Genomic DNA, 24,834 nt, shown 5'->3' with positions numbered 1-24,834 from the left:
AGGGCGGGACACGGAATGAAGGAGAGGTCTGCCCTGCTGCGCTGCTGCTTCGAATCCGAATCCGAACTTGCGAAGGTGAAAGGAGCTTCAGGTTAGTTCCGGGAGCGACGGAGGGGGGGCCCGGTGACCTCGGGTGGGGGGGGGGGGGCGACTTCGGATGGCTCTCCGCGGCCCTGCTTAAAAAAAAAGTTTGGTAGATCTTACTTTTGGGGGGGATGTCTTATATTTTAAATTTGCAGGAAAACCCCGGTAGGTCTTATTTTCGGGGTAGGTCCTATTTTCAGGGAAACACGGTAGTACAATATTGCATGTTCCACTAACATTGTATATACAGAAGTTCAGCCATAATGCACACAGTTATGTGAATGCTGTCTTGGCTTATAGCAAATGAATCTTTTGAAACAGATCAGTTTTTGGTTCAATTGTGTTCATGTTCTATTAACACCACTATAACGCGACCCATATTTAACCCAATGATATGTTATATCATCGCTCTATATCGGGGTTCCACTGTATATATTTTCAAGGCTAACTTTCACAGGTAATGTAAATCTGCAGTCCCAAAAAATTACAGAGATACCAAATTACTCAGTTGCAGGCTGGAGATTTTAAGACAGTCTTGGCCTTGAACTCACATCCCAAAGCCGTGTGGGATTTGTAGTGCCTGATCTTGCCCAATGAAATCAGTGCTGCAGGCCCCATAATTCACCAGAATGGGATGGTCAGAAATCCTGCACTGTCCCAAAATCTCCAGCCTGGAATTGGGTAACTTGGCATCTCTGAAATTAATAAATAATAAATTTAAAAAGTACTGTGGAGACTGAACTGACTACACTACAGGAAAAGAAGGGTCTAACAAAAGGAGAGATTTTAGCTTCATTATTTTTTTAATCACTTTGGCAGCACGGGTGCAAAAGGTCACGCCACTAAAGGGTATTAGATGTGGGGACACTTTAAGGTAGATTCAAGCAAAGACTCAGCAGAAAGCACTGTAACGTAAGATTCACTAAAACAGTCATCTCTGGGGAAAAGGGGACTAAATTAGAGAGTCCAAAATGAGAATGGCCAGTTTTTCATGTGAAAGAGTTACATGCATTATAAACTGTTTGTGCTATCAGAATTTATTAAAACTTCGTTTTTTTAATGACTCTAGTCACCTTTTCCCAGAGATGGTCACAAATGATTATTTTGGTAGAAATTACCTCTATACTATAGAACTAATGAAATATAATTTTCAGCTTTGCGCTGAAAAGAACCTCTCTATCCCCTCTTTAAAAAACAATGAGACCCCCTCACTGTTGGGATCTAACAAACCCAATGGGGCCCTTTTACTAAGCAGCGGTAAGCCCACTGCGGGTTTGCTACGTGGCAATCCGGAATGATTGCTGGCCTAACGCAGGTGCCGGGGGGTAGTTCCACCCCCAGAATGTGGCATTTCCGTTGCTAGCACAAATATTTGAAAACTAATTCCACAGGGGGTGGGGGTTAATCGGTTATCGCTGGGTTACCACAATTGCTCTCCTCCGCAAAATGGGTGCACAGTAAGTGCAAACTTACCGCACGGCCATTTCATTTTCGGCCATTTTTATCCGCTGTGGCAAAAATGACTTCCGCTGCTAGCACAGAGCCCCTTTTACCACAACTTAGTAAAAAGGACCCCATAGAAAGCAGCTCTTTTAACAGGGCTCAGTAACAATGAAGGAAGTAGAGAGCACTAAATTATAATAGAAAGATATACCTTTTTATTATGAGATTCTAGGAAATATAAAAAGTGCTATATCATAGTGGTAGACAACAGAAGAAAAAAAAACTTGGGCAAGTTTCATTTTATATTGAAATTGTGCTTTAAACTTTACATTGAAATATTTTAATGCTTTCAATCATTGCTTTCAGTACTTTTTCCTTTATGAGTTCATAATGAAGGCACTTACCCAACAGCTCTTGTCCGGCTGGGCAACAGTTGTCTAATTAGGTCGATGTCCTGAGACAGTCTTCCTCCTGTGAAATAACCAAAAGCTGTCAAAACCAGCAGCCCTGAATGGTAAGCAGTGTATCTTGGATGGTTCATACCTATGCTCCTGTCAGATACGGACAGCATTAGATTATCTTAACAATTGTAATTTTAATGAGACAATAATGTATCAATCCATCCAGAAGACAATGAATAGACAAGGTGGTTTAAAAAAATAAATAAAAAGAAAACAACTAATTAAAGCAAGGTGATTCATTTTGGATAACTATTCCAATAAAGGACTGTCTCTGTTCTAATAAAAAAATAGTTCCTCAAAAACTGTGTATGCAGTTTGTTAAAAGTTTATCAATTTGATATACCGCCTCTTCTGAAGCACAAATCGAGGCAATTTTCATATAACTGTTCAGGTACTTGCACTGTCCCTGATGGGCTCACAGTCTGAGGGGCCCTTTTAAGCTGTGTAAGCACCTATGTGTGCCCAACGCACGTCACTTTTGAGTTACCACCCAGCTACTGCGTGGCCCTTACGGTAATTTAATTTTTGACAGCGTCCGCTATGCACACCGGAAAATAATTTTTATTTTCTGGTGCGTGGCAAAAAAAGTCCGATGGTAATCGTCATTCTATGCGAGTAGACAATTACTGCACAGTTACCGCGTGAGACCTTACCGTTAAGTCACTGGCTGGAGGTAAGATCTCAGACCCAAAATGGACGTGTGCCAATTTTTATTTTGCCACACGTCCATTTTCGGCAAAAATTTTAAAAACACGCTCCTACACAAGTGAAGCCCATTTTTTGGCACAAATTAGTAAAAGGGCCCTTTAGTATACTGTACCTGGGACAATGGAGGGCTAAGGGCCCTGTTTACTAAGACACATTGTAGGTACGCAAAATTTTTAGTGCGCCCTAAAAATTAGCATGCACTAATGCTAGAGACGCCCATAGGAATATAATAGGTGTCTCTATCATTAGCATGCGCTAATTTTTAGTGGGCACTAAAAAGTCAGTGTACCTACAGTGCGGCTTAGTAAACAGGGCCCCAAGTGACTTGCCCAGGGTCACATGGCGCTGCACATGGAATTGGATCTTAACCCACTGCTGACCTTGAGGCAGCAGTACGAATTGAACCTAGTTCACCATGTCTGCAACCCACTGCACTAACCATTAGGCCACCTTATGCTGTCTATTAAAATATTTTATCACGTATTGTGTTGACATTGTAATATAGTATACCATCAGGCTTATTTTCGAAAGAGAAGGGCGCCCATCTTCCGACCCTTCTCTCAGGGTCGCTCAAATCGGCATAATCAAAAGCCGATTTTGGGCGCCCTCAACTGCTTTCTGTTGCGGGGATGACCAAAGTTCACAGGGCGTGTCGGCAGCGTAGCGAAGGCGGGACTGGGGCGTGCTTAAGAGATGGGCGTCCTCGGCCGATAATGGAAAAAAGAAGGGTGTCCCTGACGAACACTTGGCTGGCTTTACTTGGTTCATTTTTTCTTGCAACCAAGCCTCAAAAAGGTGCCCGAACTGACCAGATAACCACTGGAGGGAATTGGGGATCACCTTCCCTTACTCCCCCAGTGGTCACTAACCCCTCCCACCCTAAAAAAAACAATTTTTTATTTGTCAGCTTCTATGCCAGCTTCAAATATCATACCCAGCTCCATGACAGCAGTATGCAGGTCCCTGGAGCAGTTTTAGTGGGTGCAGTGCACTTCAAGCAGGCGGACCCAGGCCCATCCCCCCCTACCTGTTACATTTGTGGTGGTAAATGTGAGCCCTTCAAAACCCACTACAAACCCACTGTACCCACATGTAGGTGCCCCCCTTCACCCCTTAGGGCTATGGTAGTGGTGTACAGTTGTTGGGAGTGGTTTTTTTCAGGGGGGGGGGGTTGGGGGCTCAGGGAGCTATGCACCTGGGAGCAATTTCTGAAGTCCACTGCAGTGCCCCCTAGAGTGCCCGGTTGGTGTCCTGGCATGTGAGGGGGACCAGTGCACTACGAATGCTGGCCCCTCCCACGACCAAATGGCTTGAATTTGGTCGCTTCTGAGAGGGGCGTCCTCGGTTTCCATTATCGCCGAAAACCGGGGACGACCAACTCTAAGGACGACCTACGGACAACCATCTCTAAAGTCTACCTAAATGTTGAGATTTGGGTGTCCCTGACCATATTATCGAAACGAACGTTGGACGCCCATCTTGTTTCGATAATACGGGTTTCCCCGCCCCTTCACGGAGCCGTCCTGCGAGGACGGCCCCAGGAAAACTTGGGCGCCCAGTTTGATTATGCCCCTCCATGCCATACTTGGTATTGTAATTTGAATATTTTTCCTGCTATAATTATCCATTGCTTATGTTTGACTTATTCTTGCTGTACGCCGCCTTGAGTGAATTCCTTCAAAAAGGCAGTAAATAAATCCTAATAAATAACAACAACATATTAATTGTCATATTCTGGTGGAAAATAACCCCCTGGTCACAAAAGAGAGGGTCAAACAGCATAAAAGCATAAACAGAAACAAAAAAGCCACATTGGGCCTTTAGGAAAGAGATAAATGTTGTCCTTTAATACGAAAATGACCCAGCATGGGCCGTGTTTCAGTGCAGAAACGCCTGCTCAGGGGTCAGAATGATTCTTTAAAGTATAAACAGACGAAGATAATCAAGCAATCAGGGTATATTACCCAGATCCTGCTAAATGTACGTGTAATCGAACCAGATGCTGTCGGTGTAAAAACTGCCAAAAAACAACAACAGCGTCTGGTTCGATTACCCGCGTTGGGTCATTTTCATATTAAAGGATGACATTTATCTCTATCCTGAAGGCCCAGTGTTGCATTTTTGTTTCGGAAAATAACCCCCGTCATATCAGGCATATACTCTGACTGCATACTCAAAATGAGCTTTGATACCTATACATGAAAACTAAATGTAAGCCACAAACTGACATGATAAATACATAATCAATCAGAGTAAGTCCCTAGAAATATATATGCCTTTCTTCATATGGGTCATTTCAAAGGCCCTATTTGGCAATATTCTGACATCAACATGAGAACTTGGAGCTGTTTTGCCTTATTTGCTATAATTGATTTTCTAGACACGAATTGATCATTTCCACTGTTAACGCTGAGTCTACCAACACTTATATGGGAGGCATCTAACTCAAAAAATAAGGGTGTCCTAAGTTAGACCTGTTCCAATGTATTTATTGATTTATTTGTGCCATTTATTTCATCCTGCATTATCCCGAGATAAGCTCAGGTTCAATGAGACTTACATAACAAACATCAATTGAAAGATATTACAAGTTTTAGGAATATTATCAACTATGAAATTCATTAGTTAGGTTGTGGTATCAAATATACAAGACTCAGGGGCCCTTTTACTAGGGTGCGCCAAAAAAGTGGCGTGTGCTGGTATAGACCTGTGTATTGGACATGCTCAGGTCCATTTTTCAGTGCACCTGCAAAAAAAGGCCTGTTTTTTGGCCGAAAATGGACATGCGGCAAAATGAAAATTGGTGCGCATCCATTTTGGGTCTGTGACCTTACTGCCATCCATTCACTTAGCGGTAAGGTCTTGCGTGTACAATGCCGATTACCGCCCGGTTAGCACCACATGCTGGAAAATAAAATATATTTTCCAGTGCGTGTAGTGGGCGCATGTAAAAAATGAAATTATCCCCGGGCCACGCAGTAGGTCTGAATTGGCACACGTTGGGCGAGAATAGGCGCCTACGCGGCTTAGTAAAAAGGGCCCCTCAGTAATAAGAATTTATACAGGTAAGGAGCTCAAAGTTATCAATTTTAGGAACAGAATAATATAGTGTGAGGAACATGGACGATTAATTAAAGAACAATCAATCAAGGATTCAGTAACTGTACAACCAAAGCTTGCAGTAGATGATAAAACATGCTGAATGGGATCATACCAGTTGTTAGTTGCAGATTAGTTCTCTTCTTTACTGAAAATTGAACTGAATAAATGGGTTTTGAGGAGTCTATAAAACAACATGTAATAGTTTGTATGTCTGAGATGTTTGGGGAAGGAGTTCCATGTTTTGGTACTTTGGTGTGAAAAGTTGGCAGTATGAATGGTTTTACAGATTAAATTCTTACAACTAGGGAAGTGTAGGATATAGTAGTCTCTAGAGGTTATGGAAGCATTACGCGGTGGAAAGTCAGTGAGATCATTCATATAGGATGGTGACATACCACATAGAATTTGGTAAGCAAATACACAATTTAAATATCATCACATCCAGGGTATAAAAAGGTGCCCTAATTGAGTAGTTCACCGCTGGAGGGGTTTGCTGTGCTTTCCTATCAACTACTGGATTTCCTAGATGTTATTTTGTGTGTTTTTAAATGTTTTTTTTTACATGTAAACCGTTCTGTTTTTCCAAAGCAATAAGTAACGGTATAGTAAATAAATAAACAATAAACGATTAAGGAATGCACCCTCCTTAATCCCCCAGTGTTTACTGCCCACCCCTGAAAGTGACACCAGAAAGGGAAACTAGGCTCGTTGACAACATCAGGTACTGTGGCCTTTCTGAACACAGGATCAAGAAGGTTTCAAGGGTAGTCTAGTGGTCAGTGCAGTGGACTGTAAACCAGGGGACCCAGATTCAAAACCCACTTCACTTCTTTTTTTTAACCTTTAAACTGTGAGCCCTACTGTGTCTAAATATTAAAGACAGCTGCAAGCTTGAGGGCTATTGAGGTGGTGCACATTCAGGTGAGGCAGTGGGCATAATTATACATATATAAGAAGCCATATTAATTGGTGTTTAAAAGCTTGGTGCTTGAATTCAACTTTTTCAGTTCTGCAAGTGATGGAGGAATGTCATCTGGTTTAGATTATTTAGAAATCTAGCTAAAGGGTAGAAAGGTCAGAGAGAGCAACTTCTTTCACCCTTTGTGAGTGATGGATTGCTAAATGCTGGCACATCTGTATACTATTATGAATGAACAAAGCATGAGCCAGACATACTGTAGTTTAAAGCTGGTTAAATAATTTTAGAAGTTCTTGATATGTAGATTCTGTTATAAGGAATACTGATTCTGTGTATTTTTAGAATATGTTTATTCTGGGTAGTTAATATGTAGAATGCCTTTTTAAATCTAATGTTTGTTCAACTCTTTGCCTTACGTTCTGAGTAGGGCTGCAGTGAAAAGGTCAGCATATGGTTTGAGTTTTCTGCAGTTCTGGCTGGTTTAATGTATGGAGCTGATAGGTGAAAAGGGTCAAGAAAAGTCTTGATTAATTATAGGTAAATGTAGGAATGGTCCTGAAAGTAATAACAAACTATAGCTGTATGCCATTAAGTAAGACTGACCCTTGACCCCTTAATGAATGCCAGAGTTCAGTTAGCAGTTAGTATGGAGTTGACTAGGAATATGAGAAATTAATCATAATGAAAATGTAAGAGACTGGTGCCAAATTGTCTAGCGTGAGAGGCCCCAGGTCATAGGTCAGTTTGAGAAATATCAAACCTATGTAACTGATATTTTTAAAGTAATGATTGGCTGAGGCAAGGTAACCAATCTATTCTTTACCATCTGGAGAGTAAGGGGGGCTAGGAGGGGCTTAGGACTGTATTTAAGAGGGAGCAGAAGCAGCTTACGTCAGAAGGAACAGACAGAAGAAAGAGAGCTGGGGGAAGACAGACAGCAGAAGAGAAGGAGCTGAGACAGAAGCCATAACATCCAGAGAGCTGAGAAAGAGAAGAAGAGACTTAATGCTGATGTCCTACTATGTTTGCTGGCAAATAAAGAAGATTTCTCTCTCACTCTGGTGTGTGCTGTTTGACTCCTGAAGTACCACAGATTCTGCTAACAATAGGGGTAATTCATGCATCAATTCCTGCAACACAGGTACAGTAGATTATTTTCCTGTATCTAGGAGGAATAAGAAAACCCAGATGGTGGTTACAGAGAAGTCTTTCATCCTGTAATATAAAGATTACACTGTTTTTGTCTGCTCTTTTCAAGACAGGAAATTTTAAAGGCAATGTTCTTAAAAAGGCTCTTAGTAACATGCTCACATAAGAGCAGCACTTCCACACAATCAACCCCAAAGAAAGTATAGCAAGATGCCATAATGTGCCTTCTATGAGGTAATAGGAGGAAAATTTTGGTTCCCTGTTCCAGATCTGTGTAGTCTATTCGAAGGAAATAGTCCAATAGCAGTAGATCCTCAAGAAATGGAGGGAAGTATGGAGGAAGTACAAATCCCAGAGTTAAGGGAGGAGTCTAGGTCTTTCCTCCCTTACAGCCTTCTGGTATAGAGAAGGAGGAGGTGCAGAATTGCACAAGGTGGGCTTCCCACTTTGGGGCCCACCTGAGTCTTGGCTCACAGCTCTAGAGGCAGAGGAAAGGAGGAGATAGAACAGTGCTGCCAGTCTGGTCCATAGCTGTCCCCAGGGACTTACTAAGAGAAAGAGGCCTGTTGTCATATATGAGAAATAAAATCAGGGGCCGCCGGCTTGGTTCACAGCTGCCACCTGAGGCACAGAGTGCCATAAAGAGGAAAAGAAGAGATCAACAGGGAGATCTGATCTTGTCCTCAAGAAACAGAAATAAACTGAAGTTGCTCCTAGCCTACAGTCCTGACAGGAAAAGGTCTGAAGCTGCACAGTGGGTAATCTGGTAAGTGCTGAAGACCTGTATGGGCAAAATCCTGAATTGCCTAGTCCTAAGGTGCACCACTAGGAACAGAGAGACATAAATTACAGTGAGGAAAGACATAACTACATGCAAAAGAGTGTGAAAGGAGTGAAGAACAGGGTATATATGAAAGTGGTTGCTAACAGTGCTAAGGCCCCGATGCTCAAGAGTAAACGCAAGTGCTAGAAGCCGTTAGCGCTGGACTAACGCTCATGTTTACCGGTGCTGGATGTTCAGAGGCCTGGTGCTCAGGAACAAACAAGTGCAGGAACGAATAGAGCAATTATTCCTCCCCAATGCTCAGCGGGCAACACGCCAAAGAAGGGCGCTTCTCCCACTGCAAATCCTAAGCCAGCTCAGAGCTGGCTTTAGGGTTGTGCCGAGGAATAGTGAAGACAGCAAACCTCCTCGTTTTTGAAGATCGGATGTCATCTGGTCAAAGATAAGAAGAAGAAAGATTTCTTTGTATGTTTTAATTACTGTACCTGGCATCTGCAAGTGACTGATCGGCAAGACAAGTTTTCATGTGAAGGGAGCTGATTGTTTGTTTGGGGCTCCGGTTCAGATTCATTATACTATAGTCAATAGCCTGTATGGGATTTGCAGCTGGTTAAAATTTAGGCTGATTTCTTTCCTTCATACACATTTGTGGCAGTGTCTGTCCTGGTTAGAAGTTTTTTTTCTACTTGTAAAATGCTGTCGGCACCTCTTCATTCTCCTTCCCTCCTCCCCTCTGGTGTTCTGGGCATGCACTGAAGAGCTTTGCTTAACCCACAGCTTTTCAGTGCATGTGCCAGACACTGTCTTCCCACTGAACTCCCTAATACTCAATGCTATGAGCGCACCTATATTTGCATCTTATTAGCATTGAGCATTAGGGAGTTGTTCTTCTGTGCTGATTGGGCGATATTTCTCTTGGGGAGGGGCACATACTCATCCATCACTAAGGAGTGTAAGAGATGCATGAGGCTAGAGGAGAGAGCAGACCTAAGAGGAGACAAGGACAATAAAAAAAGGCTATCCTAAATTTAGCCAGTTAGCTATTCAAGTGCCAGAACTGAATATCGGCCAGCACCCAAATAACCTTCAATATGGTCCTTTAGCCCATCCAATCCCCTACCCCAAAACAGCCTCCCTCTTTCTGAACACCCTTCCCTCAGCCCACGACATCAAGACCCCCCTCCTGCCCCACCCTAACCCCCTTCCAGTCATTATACCCACCCCTAGGCCTACCTCAGATCCTTGATGGTCCAGTGGGGTAATGGGGGCAGGATTGAGCCACACTCACTCCTGCCCCAAGTGGCTTCATCATAAAAATGGCTGCCATGACCTCCTGCTGCAGCTCACAGTACTGCTGATTAAATATCTTCCAGGACTTGCATAAGCTCCGGCAGCCAGTGTTAGTAGCATTGGATATTCAATGGCAGTGCCCAGGCATGGACCAACAACAAATACCTGGGGCTAATTTTGCCAGTGATGTTTAAATAAATGCTGACTTTCACCAGGCCATAGGGCAAATTATCAAACAGTAAAGCCATCCAAAAGCACAATCAACTAGGGGGTCAATGTTCAGCCAGCAGCTCTCACGGTTTTGCTGAGCACGACTGGCGATATGATACGGAGTATTGTGTTTGGTTTTGGAGGCCGTATCTTGCTAAAGATGTAAAAAGACTGGAAGCAGTGCAAAGAAAAACTACATAAATGGTATGGGTCTTGCGTTGCAAACCGTACGAGGAGAGACTTGCCGACCTGAACATGTATACCTTGGAGGAAAGGAGAAACAGGGTGACATGATACAGACATTCAAATATTTGAATGGTACTAATCCACAAGCAAACCTTTTCCAGAGACGGGAAGGCGGTAGAACTAGAGGACATGAATTGAGGTTGAAGGGTGGCAGACTCAGGAGTAATGTCAGGAAGTATTTTTTCACGGAAAGGATGGTAGAAACATGGAATGCCCTCTCGCGGGAGGTGGTGGAGATGAAAACGGTAATGAAATTCAAACATGCGTGGGATAAACACAAAGGAATCCTGTTTAGAAGGAATGAATCCATGGAATCTTAATGGAGACTGGGTGGTAACACCGGTAATTGAGAAGCAAAACCAGTTGCTGGGCAGACTTCTATGGCTTGTGCCCTGATCGTGACTGAACAGATATGGATGGGCCGGAGTGTAAATTTTAAGGGGCTTCGACATTAGCTTCAGAACTTTTAGTACAAGAACAGTGCTGTGCAGACTTCGAATATTGACCCTCTAGATGATTTTTGTACTGTGTGTTCATGCAGACCAGTCACTACTACAGGCTCCTAATAGTAATCATAGTTCCAGTGGGTACTCACTTGCTTATATGATGAGCTTATCCCTTCTGAAGAAGAGGACATGAAGAATAATATTTCAATTTACAGCAGGGTTCTCATTTAAATTTGCCTTCAACAAGTTTCAAATGCATATTAACTCAAATAATGATAAAGTTATATGGACACTGCACCGTATCTCTGATTCTGACAGACATGAAATGAGAACGACAAGTCCCATTTTCTTTGAAAATAGAATCACTGAACATCTGAAACAGATCCCATTATGCCAAGTGAAAGAACTCCTGATTGCATCATATATCTAAAGGGATGTATGTATTGGCTGACAGTTTGACTGACAGTGGATTATCAGCCAGATGAAATCCATATTTGAAGCAATGTCACCAGAACAAAGGCTGGCGAGAGCATGTAAGTGATACCTCAACTCTTGGCTGATAAATACGAATGGGAGCATGAGCAATGGAAGACAGTAAACATAACTTTACTGCTCTCCTATAGAATGGAAAATTTCACCATGTGCCTACAATGTCTTAAGCACAAACAAGATTGGGGCTCTGTTCAATTAACACAATCTGACCACACAAACAAGAAAAAAAGCCCCTAAAACTGAGAATAACGACTTTACAAAAATCATACAGGCTATGAAGTTCTTTAGGGCCTTTAAACATGTCATAGAGTTAATTGTACTATATATCATCAGGGGGAGGGGAGCTTGTCTCCTTGGATTTTGATGGCATTGATGAGTAGACATCGCTTGAGCCAAACTGGCCTTAGTATAGTTAAAGCTCATTTACACTGTTGACATGAACATGACCAGATGCCAGAGATTAGCAAACTTGCTGTCTTGTGGTAGGCTGCCCAGTAAAACCTGGACTATAACTTCTCTTCAGGGAAGGCAGGGGGCACATGACATCTGCAAAAAGGCCATATTCGCTTAGTGCATAACTGTGAGGGGGCATAAACATGGGTGGGCCATTGGTGGGTCACCAAGGGATTTGCAGAGTTTATAGAATACATTCAGTTGTGTGCATTACACTTAAGCGTCTCAACTTACACCAGCCATTAAGGTTCCATAGGTGGAACCAATACTGGCGTTACAGAATCGGTGCTACATGTGCCCCACTGTGGCGCTTATATATTGGTGCCAAGTTATAAAATTGTCCCCTAAATGAACATGCTCTTCTCCGCATGGCACAGGTTCTGGATACTGTAGAAATACTGATCAGGACCACAAGGGCTTGATCTTGTTTTCTCTTCCTCCTCTTTCTCCCTGTATGAATTTAGGCTGGAAAGCTGTTTCCCTATGCCAACTTTATCCTCTAGCAAGTGCAGCAGCTTTCCAAGCTCTGCTGCTTGCATCTCCCTTGTTGCCTCCTTCTGGTACTCTGACCTGAGTGGCCAACTCCCCCCCCCCCCCCCCCCACCCCAGTAGGCAGACTTTGGTGAGGTAGGAACCAAGTCTGGTCCCTGAACTATATCCTAACACAATGTCCGAAGACTTGGACCAAAGACAAAGACAGCCTTCTCCCCCTGGTCTGGATATGTATATGAGTCCAACTTTTCCTCCAAGGGCTGGATCCTCCCACCTTGTCACTCAGGCAGGGAAAGCACAGGCCCTGTTCTGGAAGTTGTAGGTCAGAACTGATTTTATTCTGGAAAAGTGCTGAAGGTTCTGGTACCTCTGCACAAGCAGAACCTTGGCCATTTGTACATATATAAATTTGATGCAAATTTGTTTTAAAACTGCTTTGAGTTGAACTTTGTTCAGGGAAGGTGGAAACATAACATATTGTATACCCCACATTCTGAAACCTTAAGTTTGACAGAAAACAATAGGTTTAGAACTATTCAAGCTGTAGAAGGGAATGCAATAAACCAACTTTAGTCAAGCCAATCTAGAAAAGCTTTAAGGGTAAAGTCCTAATATGAGCATGGGCTAGAATTACACAGGCGCTCACTCGGGTGTACCAATCCTTAAAGAAGGGATTATAAAAGAAGCATGTGTTCTGGCTAGAAGAGATTGAGCAGCAGAGAGATGCAGGTCTGAAAGGGCACAATCTTTCTTGTTTAAAGACCCACAATAACAAGTTATCTGCTTCTCAAGCCTGAAAAAGAGGTTTGTTTGCTGTTGGAACTAAGCAACTATGACTGGAAAAGCAATGTACTGCTGGAAAGAAAAACATCTATTTTCTGTTGCAAAGTAGGATGGGCAGTCATTAAGAATGACAAAGAATGTCAACAACATTTCCTCTGTCATTTCCAGTCCTTGGCAAATGAAAACAGGAAGGGTTTAGCAATGAGAACCCCCTCCCCACCCCCACAATTCAAGGCCCCTTTTCTGACAGTCTTCCTTTTGCTTGCCCCTTCAGACTCCATCTGCCCACAGGACCCCACCCCTATTCATGAGACTAATATGGCCACTGGACCATGAGAGATTGAGGTAGACTAGGGCGCCCTATAGAGTATGAGGGGGCTATGGGGGGGACCTTGGATCTCAGGTGGGGGGGCAGGGGAAAAGAGCCAAAAAATTCGCATTTTGTGTCATCTCTCATGATGAAAAAAGGGTGGGAATCAAAAAACAAAATAAAAATTCCTCTAAAAAAACAAGGGGAACAACAAAAAACCGAAAGTTTTCTGGCTGCCCATCCTGAATGTAAAGACCTCCACCAAAAAATGCTAGGGTTACAAGGTCTCTGTTACGAACCAGCACTAGAAGAGACAGATAATGTACGTTCCTTGCCAGTTCCAAATGTAGGCTAGGCACTGGACTTTAAAGCCAACGTAACAAGATAATATCATGCATAGTGCAGCAGCATTAAAATGGCCACATCACACTGAACATTAAGGATGCAATGTCATTTGCAACAAAATGTAATTTGCTGATAATAGTGCATACTCTTTGCACATAACACTTAATTCAGTAAAGGGCGTTAAAGGTTAGGGACCAAAAATGTGGGCACTAAGAGCCAGATTCTATGTATGGCGCTTAAAAAAATCTGCCTAAGCGTATGCTATAAGATTTAGGCGCGGTATGTAGAACATGCTTAGTTGATATCCCAGCGCCTAAAACTATGTGCCTCCATTTACGCCAACATAAAATGTGACGTAAATCCCTGCATGTAGATTTATGTGAATTGGGCCATATTCTATAACAACACACGTACATTTTGTAGCCCCCATGAAACCTCCGCTTCTCCAACCATGACCACACTCCTTTTGAACTGTATGCATTAGAATTTAGGTGCAGTCCATTACAGAATACGCTTAGCGAGTTGTGCATGTAAATTCTAATTACTGCCAATTAGTGCTCATTATTGCTTCTTAGGTGCTGTTAATAATGCTGATTAGCTTGTTAATCCAATTAAGTTACATGCTTTTTATTATGGAATATGCTTAGATTTCATAGTGGAATGCTAGGCGCGCTACATAGAATCTGGCGCTAAGCACAAATAGCAATATTGCACATAGTTGACGATATACGAAAGCGCTACACCCCTCCGCGAAAAACTACACTGGCTCCCACTCAAAGAGCGCATCACGTTCAAACTCTGCACCTTGGTCCATAAAATCATCTATGGAGACGCCCCAGCCTACATGTTGGACCTAATAGAACTTCCACCCAGAAATGCAGAAAAATCCTCCCGCACATTCCTCAATCTTCATCCTCCCAAATGTAAAGGCTTGAAATACAAATCAATGCATGCATCAACCTTTTCCTATACAAGCATACAACTCTGGAACACACTACCACGTAACCTGAAATCGGTCTATGAAATGACCAAATTCCGCAAACTCCTGAAAACTTATCTCTTCGACAAAATATATCATAAGGAACAACACGTGTAACTCCACTTTCTTTAAGATATCTAAGAATGTTCCTTACATCTTTTGCCTCTATACTATCATGTACCTATATCTATGGCTTTAATACCATCATGTATTCCAACATGTAACCAAAACTTCCGCAAATCAAATGCATAATCTTTTCTATGTCCATTGCTATGTATTTCACCATCATATACCCAAATCTTGCTGTAAAACCAAATGTATATTCTTTTCTATTTCCAGTATCCATAATGAATTGTAAGCCACATTGAGCCTGCAAAGAGGTGGGATAATGTGGGATACAAATGTAATAATAATAATAATAATAATAATATAATACTAGAATGCCACAGGCTGATGTAAATGAATGTACACCTGATAGTATGCTAGAACTTAGCACCTCATTGCTTGGCATCCCATCTTTTGGAGTTGCGCACCACAGAAATTAGGTGCTAAGTTTATAGGGGTGCACATCATTTACACACATAATTATGAATCAGTGATAATTAGAGCATGTTGATGCCAATTTTTGGTACTTAATGCCAATTTAGTTCTAATTAGCTAATTTACCTCTCCCCCTCCCTTTTCAAAGAAGCGTGGTAATGCCAACACAGTCCATTCACTTTGAAAGGGCTGTTGGCATTAGTGTACCAGCAGCCATTAGCACAACTTTCTAAAAAAAAAAAAAAAAGGAGGGGGGTTAGTTATATGCATAAATAATCCCAGTGCACCCAACTGTGCGTCCAATTTTAGCGCCCTTTACAGAATTAGGGGAATAGCAGGCAATTGCATAACTGAGCAGTCAGCACTACAAGTTAGATGCTAAAAGTTATGTGAGTTGTGAGCTTATAAGAGCATTTAATACTTGGGGCAGATTCAGTAAATGGCGCTCAAAGTTAGGTGCTCGGGATGATGTGTGCTAACCCCCTAATTCTATAAAAGTCACCAAAAAGTGAATGCCCAAATTTGGGCATGTGCCCAATTTAAACATGGAATTTAATTGAATGACCTAATTAGCACCAATTGGCTTTAACAAGCAATTGTTGACACTAATTAGATCTAATTGGAATTCATGAGCGAGTTAAAAAATGGGTGTGGAAATAGGAAGGTCATGGGAGGAATGGGAGCGTTTCAAGCATTTACACATGTTGTAATAGAATAAGGGAGATATGCACCCAATTTTAGTTCATACATTTGTACCACATTTCAGTTGGTGCAATGGCTGCGCCTAAAATTAGGCCCGTGTCCCGGGTGTAAATGCTATTCTCTAAACCGTGCCTAACTTTAAGCGTTGCTTATAGAACAGCACTTTTTTTGCCTCATATATGGAATTCACCCCTAAGCATGAATTCTTTAAAGAATATTAGCTTAAGTCATTTTTGCGGCTAAAATTAGGCACAAGCGTTTATGCCTCCTAAAGGCTGATCTAAATGCTCACATCTAAACTACTGTCAGTTAGGCATAGAAATGGAAGTATTCTTTAACTTCGTGCATACATCCTGGGAATGCTCATGCTCCTTCTTTGGCCATGTCCTCTTTGGAATCGCACATGAGAGGAATTAGACATTCAGTCTACAGGTGTCCTGTTATAGAACAAGGGAAATAGTGTGTACTTTTTAATAAGAATGTGCCTTCTGCACACATACCCTCAAATTTTATAAAAGTTCCTAAAAACTGCATGTGCAAATTTGCACATGCAATTCAATTAAATAATGAGCTAATTAGCACCAATAATTGGCTCAACAAGCAATTATTGGCAAGGATTTAATTAAAATATACGCGCCCAAGTTTTATGCGCAATTTCAAAAAGGGGGCACAGAAATGGGAGGGTCATGTGCAGAATGGGGGTGTTCCTAACATTTACATGGGTAGTTATAGAATAATGGGAATACATGCCTAATTTTGGCATGAATATTTGCATCACATTTCAGTTGGTGCAAATGGCCACGCCTACAGTTAGGTGTGATTCCCAGGTGTAAGCGCTATTCCATGAATATACCTAACTTTAAGCGTGGTTTATAGAAAAGCGCAGTGGTTCACAAACATTCTCGGCTCATGGAACCCCTAGGCTACACATTCCCTCTCAGGTTTCCCCTACTCCCCCAACAGTGTCGACTCCTACTTTTGCTGGTGGGAATGCCCAAGCCTCACCCGCCAAAAAGGTCCACTGTCCAAATTTCATGCTGTTCACACACAGTGAGCAAATCGGAGGCATGCTTCAGCCAACAACGCCTGTATTCCCACGCAAACCCTCCTTCTCTTTTCTCCATCCAGCATCTGCCCTCCTTCTCTCCCCCTTTCCATCCAGAGTAAGCCCTCTCTCTGTTGCTCTCGCAATCCAGCATCTGACTCCTCCCTGTCTCCCTCCTCCCCACACACCCCAATCCCTGATGTTGCTGCTTCTCTAGACCAGCAGCAGCAAAACAAACTACACCCACCATGAGGCAGGACTCTTCATTCATATGGCTGCCAGCTGTGCCCCGAAACAGGAAACAACGTTGAAGGCAGGACTGTCAGCTGCGTGAATGGAGAGTCTGGCTTTGTGGTGGCTGCAGCTTGTTTTGCTGCTGCTGCTGCTACTGATCTAGAGTAACAGCAGTAGTGGTTTGGGTGGTGGTGGTGGTGGTGGTGGGAGGGAGGTGGGGAAAATATGCCGCTGCATTCCTGAGAGTTCACAGTGGTGCCCTGGGGTGTCATGGTGCACAGTTTGGGAATCACTGGAATAGCGCTTTTTTCAGCACTGATTTTTTTGGGCATCATATATAGAATTCACCCCTAGTGCACACTCTTTAAGAAGAGTGCACACTGGTAACAACATGAAATTTCTGACTGACCATCCCTACTCACCATGTCCATTATAACGCTTCTATTTCTACAGCCAATAACTGCAAGCTGTACAGGACTCAGCATGGGGAAAAAAAGGGTTGCTAACATGGGTTCTCGCTTTAACCCCACGTTATCTCAAGGTATTGTCATACCTCCCCTTGGACCTCAAAGCCCCCTCTCCACTCTATCTGAAATCTAATTCTGGCCTCCTTAACGTCTCCCCGACACACACACCAAAAATCTAAACCTGGGCCCTGACTTAAAAGCCTCCTCCCCTAAGAATACTAAAATCCAAAATTTGACCTCTAAGCTGAGAGCCCCTTAATAATTAAAAAAAAAAAACCCTGCAAACAGTACTAGTGGGATCTACTCGTCTCCACAATGACATTCACCCTCCTAGGCTTTTGTAGGGTGACAAATTCAAGATGCAGGAATGGCCAGCACCAATTTGAATTTGATGCCTCTTCTGCAAGTAAAGCCTTTGCAGATGTTTGGGGGCATGACTTACTCCATGATGTCTTGCAGGGTCCAGTGGCCACAGTAGTTTCACTGCAAAGGATTATTTTGAAGAGGACCTGATCCAGAGATTCAGGGATGTAGCCCAGGAGGTGAACATTGGTGGATAAAGGCACAAAGCTGATCGCGATGGACTGTAAGCAGGAGGGCATGTCCACTGCCACCTGAAAATGAGGTCCTCCTACTGAGAGAAACTACACCTCCACCATCAATACTTGAACAGGTCCATTTTGCATACCTTGGCATTAGCACTACCTTCTGGAACTATCGTAGTAACATCACAGTGAATGCAAATATGCACTACAATGTCCCTAAATGTCTTCAGAGTTCTTAATTTGAGCTTTGCTGAAACTGTCTGTGGCTAGAGACATAAGGGCTGATTTATTTTACCTTTAGAACACCATGAATAAAGTAGTACAGAGATTTCCTGAAAACATTATTGGCTTACTCAGTAAAGTATCCCAGAAAACACTGTTATACAGACTTGTGAGGCTCATAATTGCTATCATTCACATGGCTCGAGTGTAACATAATAAAACAAGTAACATATTAAACTTTCTGTACCATGTAGCAAGCAATTGTTGCCAGTCAAAATGTTCACATCAATTTCTACTTGAATTAAAAATTCATAACTTTAGAAAGATACATACAGAGTAATTATAAGCTTAGATGAATTTAAACTCTTTTTCTATGAATCTAAAATGGTAGAACATTTTCGTTCATAGTCCCTACAGTATTCATGGCCTAATTTCAAACGCAGCATCAAGAAATCCTGGTACAAATCACCCATATTAAATTATGGCCCTGAAAGCTTATTTGTGAGTAGTTGTAACAGCCTAAAATGAACAGAAACATTTGACAAGCATGAATGGCAAAGTATTGGAAGAATTTCTGACACAGATTGCCAACAACATATTCTGTAACAAAATGAGTACACAGCATATGGATAATTTTTGCCACATTAAACAGAAATCATTAACCTTGGATGTTGTATCACATAAATACACCAACAGCTTCATCCTATCTATATAATAATTACATTTTGCAAAAATGCACCACCTTTAATGTTACCTAAATTTAATTTAATATGAAATTTATATCACTTAGGCAGTTAATCAGTACAAGGTGGCTTACATAAACCTAAACAAAAAAAATAAATTATTATTTATAAAGCTGGAGAATGAAAGCTGTTAAATTCACCTGAGAAACCATAATTACACTAAAACTCAGACCACGGGTATCCAATAACATAAGGAAATTGGTGGATGAAAAAATCCGTATACTATTATTAAGATATTTGTATTTCATAGTAACATAGTAAATGATGGCAGATAGACCTGTATGGTCCATCCAGTCTGCCCAACAAGGTAGCCAGAGTTGTCCCTGTTGCTCTGTGCAACTTAGACCCCCTCAAAGCCTGTTTAAAGTGTGAAAGTCTTTTATGTTTTGCTTTGATTCCATCATCTTTCTATATAGTGATCCTTTGTGTTTACCCCCTGCATTTTTGAATTCCGTCAATTTTTTTCTCCCCTACCACCTCCACTGGGAGGGTATTCCAGACCCTCTAAGTGAAAAAGTATTTCTTGATGTTACTTTGCGTTCACCACCTTGCAATCTCAATTCACATCCTCTAATTCTACCACTTTCTCGTCTCTGAAAAAGATTTGTTTGTATATTATTACCTTTAAAGTATTTAAATGTCTGTATCATATATCTCCCCTGGCCCTCCTTCCTCTAGGGTATACATATTCAAGGCTCTTCTCACAGTTTTTTGGTTCAAACCCCATATCATTTTTGCCATTTTCTTCTGAATCACTTCAAGCCATTTTATCTTCTTAGTGAAAATACAGCCTCCAAAACTTCTGGCAGGAGTATTTCTCTCTTCACTTCTGTGAGTTTTATCTTGTATTCTTCTCTGTGTCCCTCTTTTTGTGCTTTTCTGTATTTCATAAATGCTGCCTCTTTTACCCCTTATATATCCAACCATCTGTTTGGAGAACCTTACTAGTTTCCTTTTCCTCTTGTTTTTATTTATTTTCCTATATAGGGGTCCTTTTATCAAGCTGCGGGAAAAAGGGCCCTGCACTAGCAGCAGGGGCCATTTTCCCCACACGCCAGGACCCTTTTTACTGCAGTGGATAAAACGCCCCCAAACATGGCCATGCGGTAAGAGAACTCTTACCACGTGGCCATGTGGCGGGGAGCCTTTACCGCCACCCAAAACTGAGGGGAAAAACAGGCCACTTGGCAGGCAATGCGGCAGATTGAACAACAGTATGGCCTGTTTTTCCCCTCAGTTTTGAAACCGAGCATGTGAGACATGAGAGAAAAAGCAGGGGCTGGGCAGGCAATGTGGCAGACTGAAGAACAGCGCTAGAGGAAGACTTCTTCTGCTGATGGGGCCTTGGGATGCAGTCACCCGGGTCCTGTCAGGAACAGGAGAGAAAAAAAGACCCCAGCACCAGGCCCCCCTTGGACGGCGGGCCCAGGGAATTTTGTCCCCCCCAATCCTCCTCTCGACAGCCCTGTTCCCCACTGGTGTCACACTTTTGCATCTTATACTAGTGAAGAGTAATAGTATCTGTATTTGCATTTTTGCTCTGGCAAACACATGGCAAAACAAATTGTAAAGGGATTAGAGATCAGTGTGCTGTAGTGCTTCCTTATTAGCCAGACAATGATTTTAATTTATGGTTAGTTTTATTAATAAAATTTGTGAAGTTTGTAAAATTTGTGATATTGGTAAATTAATATTGTTAGTATGATTTCTGTTTTGTAAAATAGATATTGTGAAATAATTTTTCTTAGATAGCCTAGCATTTATATAGAAAATAAAATGGAGATGGAAGAGGCAATTCCAATGAGGTCCACCTGTCTACAGTGCACTGCACCCACCACTACACTACTCCAGGGACCTGAATGCTGCTCTAATGGACCTGGTATAACATCTGAGGCTGTCATAGAGGCTGGTGAGTACTATTTTTATTCACATTTTGGGGGGTGGGAGGGGGTCATACCTGAATCCCTCCAGTGGTCATATGCTCACTCAGGGCACCTTTTTGTTTCTTATTAGTTAGAAAAACAAGTCTAGACCAAAACGTTGAAGTTTTCATGCTTGACATTTTGGTTGTGTTCCATTATGTTTGTAAAACGTCCCAAGTGTTAGGCATGCCCTAATTTCACCTTCAAAATGCCCCAACACACCCCCTTGTGATCTGGATGCACTGCAGGCGAAATGCATAGATAGAAATCTGTAAAACAGGTTTAAAAAAAAACCAATGTGGATGTTTTCAGAAGAAATCCATTGAAATGGTGCTTTATGACACTTTTAGGATTATTTTTCTCTTTCAAAAGTGAGCCCCCTTGTCAAACTGAATTTGGGCTAACGAATGCTCATCACTGATTGGCAGACTACGGATTTTATCTGCAGAAATATTCTAGGTTTCTGTTACAAGCATTAGGGGATCTAGTTTACAGAGGCTGTTGTTAGGACTGCATCAGCATCCTTAAAGAGTAAAAGAGTAAAAAAAAAGTCAGGCTAATTGAGACATGATGTTCCATCCACCAAATCTCTAAACTATTCTTAGCTCAGTGGCCGCTGTTCAATATGTTAGGCCCATGTGATGCATAAGCTCAAATTAAACCTTAACCAGTAGAGAGAAAGGGTAAACCACTACATGTTTATAAATAAGTCTTAAGTCTTTGGTTTTTAAGATGGGCTTAAAATATGATAAATCTTTTTTTTTTTTTTTTTTTAGCTTTTCTCACATGTAAAATCTTTGTTCAGTCCACTTCTTTCAACGTGAAGCAGCCAGCAGTCTGCTGTAGAAATTGAAAGCTTTCTGGCAGCCTCCCTAACCCAACTAGGTAAATCTGCAGGTCAAAGTGGGAAAAAACATACTTTCTGCTATGACTGAATCCAGAAATAGTCACATTTCAATGAGTTACTTGGTTATTTCTTTTGGAAGTAAGCATTTCATGAGTCTTAGATGACCATTTACTAAAGTGTGGTACAGTTTATTGCACAAACCATACATCAGATGCAAAAACTGTCATGAACTAACCCGTGGATTCTATATATGGCACCTCCAGTTACACATGCAAATTTGGACATACGTCCAATTTCACATATAACTTAATTGATGAATGAGCCAATCAGCGCTAATAAATGGGCAATGCTAAAAATCCAACTTTCCATTATAGAATAGGCCCCTAAATATTGGTACGCTGTTATAGCATTACCCCCTTCCCATCCCCCCCCCCCCCCCCCCCCAGTGCAAAGCCTGTATGCTAACTATTGGGAGCATTCCCAAAATTTTCCTATACATTTAGGGCTAGATTCACTAAGTAACACTCAAAATTTGGTGCTGAAAAAAGGATGTGCACCTTTTATAGAATCATGCTTAGCGCTATTTCCTGTGCCCAACTTTAGGCTTATGCCTACTAAACTAGGTGTAAATGATGATGCCCAAGTTAGGCACACGGTGGCTGTATTCTTTAAATATGCACACAACGTTTTGGAATGGCCCTGACATGTCCATGGCCATGCCCCCTTTGAGTTACATGCTAGTACAGTTAGGCTCCATGTCTTATAGAATAGCACAACCATGTGCATGTGCAAATTTTAATTAGTGCCAATTAACATCAATAATTGGTTGGTAGCATCCAATAATTAGTTAAGGGCATGTTACTCAATTGATTTCAGCATGCATCTTGGGGACGCAAATCTGGGTGGCATATATAGAATCCGGGAGTTAATGCACAAAAAAATCTCTACCTTGTGTTGTGTATTCATAGTTAACATGGATGTACATAGGAGGAAATTTAACTGAGTCAACATGGATAAAGACAAGTGAAATATTACCTTACCAATTTACTACATTTTCTAGAAGGTGTGATATTGATAAAGGTGAGCCAGTTGATGCAGTGTATCTAGACTTTCAGAAAACTTTTGACAAAGTCCCTCAGGAAAGATTCCTGAGGAAATTAAAAAGCCATGAGATAGGAGGCAATGTTCTGTTCTAGATTGGAAACCAGTTAAATGAGAGGCTAGGATTAAGTAACCATTTCTCTCATTGGAGGAAGGTGGTGGACTGCCACAGGATCTACATTGGGAATGACAAGGTGTTCAAATTTACAGACACACAAAACTATTCAAAGTTGTTAAACTGCATGTGCACTGTGAGAAACTACAGGAGGACTGAACAAGACCAGACGACTGGGCATACTACAAATGAATAAAAAAAACATCTAAGTGGTTTACAATAAAAATCAAGAGGAACTAAGAAGGACAAACGTAAAAAGAAAAACAGAAATAACATGCCATCAAGAGAAAACATGACACAGAACAGCACAAAGGAGAAAAAGGAAACAAAAGGGAGGTAATACATAAGGTCAATAACAAAATAGTGCATGAAATTTAATGTGGACAAGTGCAAAGCAATACACACTGAGAAGAACAACCCAGTTATAGCTACATGACACTATATTCCACATTATGAGTCACCAGCCAGGAAAAAGATCTAGGTGTCATCACTGACAATTAACTCAAATCGTCTGCTCTTTATGCAGCAGTGACCAAAAAAGCAAAGAAAATAGAAAAGATACAGCAGAATTAGAAAAGGTATAAAAAAGGGCAATTAAAATAATTAAGAGGATGGAATGACTCTCATATGAGGAAATGCCAAAGAGGTCAGGGTTCTATAGCTTGGAAAAGAGATAGCTGAGGGGTAGATATGATAAAAGTCTATAAATTGGAACAGGTAAACATGAATCAATTGTTTACTCTTTCAAAATGTACAAAGACTATGGGACATGCCATGAAGTTATATAGAAATACTTTTAAAACAAATAAAAGGAACTATTATTTTCACTCACACCATAGTTAAGCTCTGAAACTTACTGCCATAGTTAAGCTCTAAAACTTATTGCCAGAGGATGTAGTAAAAGCAAATAGCATAGCAGGATTTAAAAAAAGATCTGGATACATTCCTGGAGGTAAAGTCCATAGGCCATTATTAAGGAACATCCAGGGAAAGCCACTGCTTATCCTTCGGGGAAAGTAGATTGGAATCTTGCTACTTTTTGGGATTCTGCCAGGTAATTTGACCTTGCTTGGCCACAGGATAATGAAACCTGACCTATACCTTAACTTAACCATTCTGGAACAAGGGATGGCCATTCTACTTGGATTGACAGTGGTGAGAGAAGTCACCTCTTGGGGGGAAATTGGGGTAATATAGATACAATACTCTTGTATTTAGCTCTGCATTTCCTGGCAAGTGCACCAATACTACTAACACATCCCTTGCACTTATAGAGAGGAGGGGTGGGGAGCAGTCACAGATCCTATAAAGTAGCAAGAGGATTCAGTAGTGGTGCTGTCTCATCCTGCCACCCCCATTCAAGAGGAAGTCCTGTCTCAGAGATGAGAGGAACACTGCAGTGCTTTAAGACCCCACATCAACGCTGAATCCTGCTTCCTCTTTGGCTCCGGGGGGGGGGGGGGGGGGGAGGTAGGGTAGTGGCAAAACTGCACTGGTAAGAGGAAAGGAAGAAAGGGAGATGCTGGATTCTGTGGGAAGGGAAGATGTCTAACATGCTGGACTGCAGGATAGGGAGGGAAAGAAAAGATGATTGATTGTGGGGGGGGAGGGGGGTAGGGAGAGAAAAGGGAAATGCTAGACGGTAGAGGGTAGAA

At 41.7% G+C, this 24,834-nt stretch overlaps 1 protein-coding gene across 1 annotated transcript in view; it reads right to left on the bottom strand.

The window, feature by feature from the left end:
- Positions 1–24,834, bottom strand: part of PLCB4 (phospholipase C beta 4) — a 331,441-nt gene that overhangs the window by 275,460 nt on the left and 31,147 nt on the right. Inside the window, exon 2 of the mRNA XM_030196321.1 lies at positions 1,932–1,998. The gene's annotated coding sequence lies outside the window, so the exon portion shown is untranslated. The remainder of the gene's footprint in view (positions 1–1,931; positions 1,999–24,834) is intronic.

Source organism: Microcaecilia unicolor, chromosome 3 (genome assembly GCF_901765095.1).
Source record: "Microcaecilia unicolor chromosome 3, aMicUni1.1, whole genome shotgun sequence".
Classification (NCBI taxonomy): Eukaryota; Metazoa; Chordata; class Amphibia; order Gymnophiona; family Siphonopidae; genus Microcaecilia; species Microcaecilia unicolor.
This window is presented reverse-complemented; position numbering and strand designations above follow the sequence as displayed.